The sequence below is a fragment of the Diceros bicornis genome, chromosome 12 (assembly GCF_020826845.1).
Source record: "Diceros bicornis minor isolate mBicDic1 chromosome 12, mDicBic1.mat.cur, whole genome shotgun sequence".
In the NCBI taxonomy this organism is placed as follows: Eukaryota; Metazoa; Chordata; class Mammalia; order Perissodactyla; family Rhinocerotidae; genus Diceros; species Diceros bicornis.
The window spans coordinates 74,704,775-74,711,273 of NC_080751.1; the positions used below are offsets into that span (position 1 = coordinate 74,704,775).

Below are 6,499 nucleotides of genomic sequence, written 5' to 3' on the forward strand. Positions count from 1 at the left end.
GGGGAATTTACCATATCTTGTGATAATGAATAAAACGCCAGTTGTCCATGTGGAACTTTGTCACCTGTAAATTTCATGAGGAAGCACAAGTCCAAAATCATATTATAACATGTCTGCAATTGGTGTCCTCTGATGTAGACAAAATGAAGACTATACAAACAAAAAGAAAAGAAGAAAGTAATGGGGAAAATGAGGAAAAAAAACATAATTTTCCCCACCAATCAAACCAATTACATTGCTCCGCTGACACATTTATGGGTCCAAGGTTTATGAGCAAACTTTTCTCAAGTGATTGTTCAAATCAGGCACATCCAAAAATATTAGAAGTAAAACATAGGAGACGGCAATTATGACATTTATCTTACGCCTGTTTACAAAATATTTAGACAGCATCTCCTTCAAGAAGTACTGACGATTAAATTTGTGGGTTTGCTTCGATGAAATCATATCACCACGATAAATAGTTCAAGTTCAGCGGTGTATCTTGTGTGTGTGTGTGTGTGTGTGTGTGTGTGTGTGAGAGAGGAAAATCAGCCCTGAGCTAACATCCATGCCAATACTCCTCTTTTCTTGCTGAGGAACACTGGCCCTGAGCTAACATCTATTGCCAATCCTCCTCCTTTTTTTCCCTTTTTCTCCCCAAAGCCCCAGTAGATAGTTGTATGTCACAGTTGCACATCCTTCTAGTAGCTGTATGTCTGACGCCGCCTCAGCATGGCCGGACAAGCGGTGCATCCGTGCAGCCAGGGATCCGAACCCAGGCCGCCAATAGCAGAGCACACGCACTTAACCGCTAAGCCAAGGGGCCGGCCCCGGTGTATCTTTACCTTACTTAGTAACTAGTAAAACAAAACTGAAGCTTAAAATTTGGAAATAAAATAACCATCAGCAGAACTAGATTTAAAAAACAAATTGTAAGTTTGTTCTACTACTCAAATTCAGTTAAAAGTAGAAGTTTGTTAAGTATAGGAAATTGGCAGCACTGGGGCGGCAGGAGAATCCAGCATCTGACTCTGCTGAAAATGGTTGTCCCCGCAATGGAGTGCCAGTCTTGGAACAGTAGACTACCACAATATTTTAAAATAAAATTGTAATAGTAACTAAACATGTTGATAATATACCAGATTTATTTTTGTATTCTAGAAGTTTATTGCATAATAGTGATAAATTCTTTTGCTTTGTCTACACGTTGATTTTTAAAATTTTAGGGTTTATTTTGTGTGTGTAAGTGTATACAGATGGTCCCAACTTACAATGGTTTGACTTAATGGTTTTTTGACTTTCAGATGGTGCGAAAACAATATGCATTCAGTAGAAACTGTACGTCGAATTTTGAATTTAGATATTTTCCCCAGCTAGCGATATGCAATACAATACTCTCCTGATACTGGGCAGCAGCAGTAAGCCGCAGCTCCCCGTCAGCCACGCGATCACAAGGGTAAACAACCAATACACTTACAACCATTCTGTCCACATACAACACTCTGTTTTTCACTTTCAGTACAGTATTCAATAAATTACATGAGCTATTCAGCACTTTATTATAAAACAGGCTTTGTATGAGATGATTTTGCCCAATTGTACGCTACTGTAAGTGTTTTGAGCACGTTTGTTAGCCTCAGCTAAGCTAAGATGTTCGGTAGGTTAGGTGGATTAAATGCATTATGAATTTATCATATTTTCAACTTCCGATGAGTTTATCTGGATGTAACCCCATCGTAAATTGAGGAAGATCTGTGTATAAATATTATATATACACATACTATATCATATTAGCATATATTAGAATTATGTTTTATTATATATTATTATACATTATATCCTATAGATACTATATGTATGTCTTTCTCACACATACATATATTTCTTAGTATTTCCATCAATACATAATTGTGTGCACCCCAGCTTGAACACTGCTGCCCTAGATAATGGGACTCTGGCTCACTCTCCCAGAACAATGTTCTCTAGTGTGCGTCAATAATCTATTTCAATCATTTACCTCAAATCTTTTGTTTTTTCCTTCCTCTCTCTCTCCCTCCCTCCTTCCTTCCTTTTTTCCTTCCTTTCCTCCACCCCTCCTTCCTTCCTTCCTTCCATTTTTTTAACCAAAAATCTACTGAGCACCTTCTGCTGTCCAGGCCTTATGCTGAAGATAGACAAAATTTTGTCTTTTTTCCTGTTTCCAGGAGACAAAAACTTGAATAATCCCAAGCCTCCTTCTCTAAGAGAGACAGACATAAACACAACATCATGTTGTGATATGAAGCCAGTCAAAGTGTTACTACCGCACCCAGGAGGCGGTGATTGTCTGTGCTCAGGAATGACACAGCCCACTTGTCAGACATTCACGCTGGGCATGAATCAGTGATTCTCAAGTAGAACTCAAGAGGAGGATTTAAGCAGACAGAACTGCATGAGCAAATGCATGGCTGTCTAGAAATGGAAGATCTGCTCTGAGATCAGGGAACAGTCTGGTGAACTAAAGTGAGGGTAGACAGACTTTTTCAGTTAAGTGTCAATTAATAAATATTTTACTCTTTGCAGGTCATACAGTCTCTGCTGCAACCACTCAACTCTACCATGGAGCATGAAAACAGCCATACACCAGACCTGAATGACCAGCCATTGTCGTATTCCAATAAAACTTTATGTGCAAAAACAAGTGGCGAGTCAGGTTTGTCCTAGAGCTCTAGGGTGCTGACCCCAGTTCAAAGGTTGCATTTCTCTCACAGGTCCAACATTTCCAAATAATACCTTTTTTGCTAAATTTGGTGAAACTGGGAAGTTACTTGTATGCAAATAGTAATCCTTTGTAATTAAAGATTCTAGCCCTAGATTTATATTCTCCTAACTTCCATTGTTAAATAATTTTATTTACCTCATTCCAGATTATTTATACAAGTAAATATAAACCTGAATCTCTACTAATCAATCACTTTATAACATAAAAATTTGCTTGTAGGCATGTGAACATATCTCTGAGGATATTAAGTATAGGATTTTGATTAAAAATATAATATTCAAAGAAAATATGACCTTACTTCTACATTTATAAAACATCAGCATTCTCTGTAATTGGAATAAAAATGATGAAACACAAGGTGCTACTTTCAAAGTACAGCATAGACTAGAAAAATGATGAATCTTTGCATTAAATGTTATTATACCTATTTCCAATTCTTTTTCTATTCAATTTCATTATGTTGACTTATATAAATGTACCAAATTTGGATAACCCTTGGAAATGCTAATCTAATCATCATTGATTCCTTTGATATTCAGAAGAACTTGATTAATCATAGCAAACTAATTTGTTTAACTATCTGAAGTCTTCTATGGAGTTTACAATGGATCTTAGAATTAATTAACTTAGCTACTGTTCCAACAACTCAGCCAACTTTTTGTGCAGGTCATTATGTTTAACATTTTAATATTTTACAGTAAATTAACCACCTCTTCAATATGTCAAACACATTTGATGGAATTGGAAAGTTGAAGTTTATAAAACTTTCTACAGTTTTTCTCTTAATATTCAAAAACCTGGAGTCTTTACTACGGATGGTATAAATTATAAAAAATTAAACCAAAGTGTTCAAGAATAATACTTACCAGAAATATGCATAGTGAGTAGGAGGTAAATATAGGGTATTTTTCTTTAAGCATCAATTTTTCTAAATGACTTCAAAACAAAATGAATTAGGTGATGAAGTTGTTGGGCTCCATTGAAACATAGAGAACTACATTTACTTTCTAAATAAATTTTTTGTTATTTATAGGAAGACTATAATGGAGAATGATAAATGAGTTTTAGGAGACTTTGAGGGAAATTTTTTAAAATTAATAATTAATAGCCATCACAGACTTACAAAATGCCCATCACTATGTTAAACATACTTTATCACTTTATTTTCCTGAGGAAGATTCACCCTGAGCTAACATCTGTGCCCATCTTCCTCTATTTTGTATGTGGACTGTCACAACAGCATCACTGCTGACGAGTGGTGTAGGTCCACACCTAGGAACTAAACAAGGGCCGCCAAAGCAGAGCATGCCAAAGTTAACCACTAGGTCATGGGGCCAGCACACTTGAAAACTTTTAATCCTCACAATAACTCTATTATTATTCCCCACTGTAGAATGCAAAATTTAGCATGCCAAAGTCAAATCACTTGCCCAGAGTCACAGCCCAGTCTTTGGCAATATCGGAATTTTGAATACGTATCTATCTAATACCATGACACCAGTTCTAACCTCTATTGTAGATTGTCACAGTAAAGAGAAATGAGAGGAGAATGTGGGACTTCAGACCAGATGTTGGGCTCATGGTGAGGCCAGACCTTTGGCTGAAATTCCTGTTACACAGCAATGCATCAAATGTATCTACATGCTTCAAACATTTCACAGTAGCAAATAACTTCCCAAGGTATTTATTTTGTCATTTATTTTATTTATAGAATTCATTCATTGAAACTGAATTTTGCTTTGTGATCTTAAATATCAAGGAGGAGCTTTTCCCATCCGGAATCTGTGCTGGAAGCACTGCTAAGATGAAGATTTTTGTAAAAACCCTTAGGGAAAGACCATCATTCTTGAGGTTGAAAAATCAGATACAATAAAAAATATAAAGGGCAAAATCCAGGATAAGGGAAGAATCCCTCCTGATCAGCAGAGACTGATATTTGCTGGCAAGAAACTGGAAAATGGACGTGCTTCGTCCGACTACAGCATTCAAAGGAATCTACTCTTCATCTCGTGTTGAGACTCTGTGATGGAGCTAAGAAAAGGAAGAAGTCTTAGACCACTCCCAGAAGAATAAGCTTAAGAGAAAGAAGGCTAAGCTGGCTGTCTTAAAACACGATAAGGTGGGTGAGAATGGCAAAATTAATCTCCTTTGTTAGGAGTGCCCCTCAAATGAATGTGGTGCTGGAGTTTTATGGCCAGCCACTTTGACAGACATTATTGTGGCAAATGTTGCTTTACCTATTGTTTCAACAAACCAGAAGACAAGTAATTGTATATGCTTAATAAAAGACATGAACTAAAAAAAAAATCCAGGAGAAGAGGATGAGATCAGGAAAGTCTGCCTTGTGTATTGTGGAAGAGCCACTATGTGATGTGTGATCGTCATTACACATTACAAGAGGAACAGTGAGAAGAGGGCATAAGATCCCAGGCCAGGAGCAAGAAGGTGAGTCTTTGGCTGAAAGTAAGTATATGGAGTCTTTGGTGTGCGTACCACCATGCGGTGACCCTAGGATGCTAAGGGACTACTCCTTGAAAATTGGTGTCTGATGGATCTAGCACTCCAGACTTATTGACACCTGGAAGGAAGGGGAATATGAACAAATGAATGCAAACTAAGCGAGGCCCTAGAGTTCAATAAACACATCATAAACCATGGTGCTGCATTGCTTTAATAAATAGAGATGTAGGGGAGGACTCGACGTCTAAAGGTTATCCTAGATACGATATGTTTGCCCTTAGGGATTAAATGGAGCTTTAGCCTTTGACATTTTATCTTGATTACCACTTAAAATTTTTAGCTATTTTTACTTTAAGCCATAGCCACATGCAGGTGTTATTTAATAAATCCTAGCACACTGAGACTGCTCAGTAAATTTCAATTTATTAACAATGATTTTTGTTTTATAGGATCAATTATTAAGGGGATGAATAAATTAAAGAAAAATATTTCAAATAGATGCAAATAATTGAAAATTATTCCTGAGGGTGAACCACTAAATTGTGTGTGAAACCAATAAAAGGCTTCTAGTTGAACATTTGAGGGGCTTAAGCTCTGCTCATCATATTCTTTTTATGACCCGTGTCTCCGTGACCTTTGAGGATTCCCAACAGAGCTTTACAATCACTCTTCTCTTTTGAGTTCTAGCTTGGCATATTTTCTATTACTCCACAATTGCCAGAGAGAGGTCATTCCAAAATTGGAGTGAGAGAAGCTTGAAATTCTCTTGGATAAGCAGCAAGGAGAAATCTAGAACATAGAAAGTTCAAGATTACTCATCTATTATTTTCATTGAGATTATAAAGTGTTCTAGCACCAGTGTCAAGGCTTTATGGGGAAAAATACCTTAATGATAAGTCATATACAACAATAAAAGACTAAAATTCAACAATGAAACAACTCATGAAGAAGGTATGAGAGAATCTATTAATATATATTTGATACTTGTGATACTTCAATGGTTTTCAAATAAAAGGATTTTTTTAGTGCAAATAAAATTGTTATATATGCACATTGCCATTAAATCTGATGATATATTTATATTATCCATGTTTGAGAATTTAGAGGTAGGCTACAAGTAACACCAGAGTGAGTTCAGACTCAGAAATAAAAATCGGTAGTGACACAGTACGTCATTTTAATCAAATTAGACTGCAAAAGATAAAGACAAGCATGCTGCTTGTAAAACCAAAGAACCTGTTTTGATGAAATCAGGCTATGATGTTGGCATTTTAAAGTTATCACCAGTATACAAGG

At 36.4% G+C, this 6,499-nt stretch overlaps 1 pseudogene; it reads left to right on the forward strand.

Annotated features, from left to right (window-relative positions):
* Nucleotides 1–4,547: 4,547 nt before the first annotated feature.
* Nucleotides 4,548–5,014, forward strand: LOC131411711 (ubiquitin-ribosomal protein eS31 fusion protein-like; annotated as a pseudogene).
* The last annotated feature ends 1,485 nt before the right edge of the window (nt 5,015–6,499 follow it).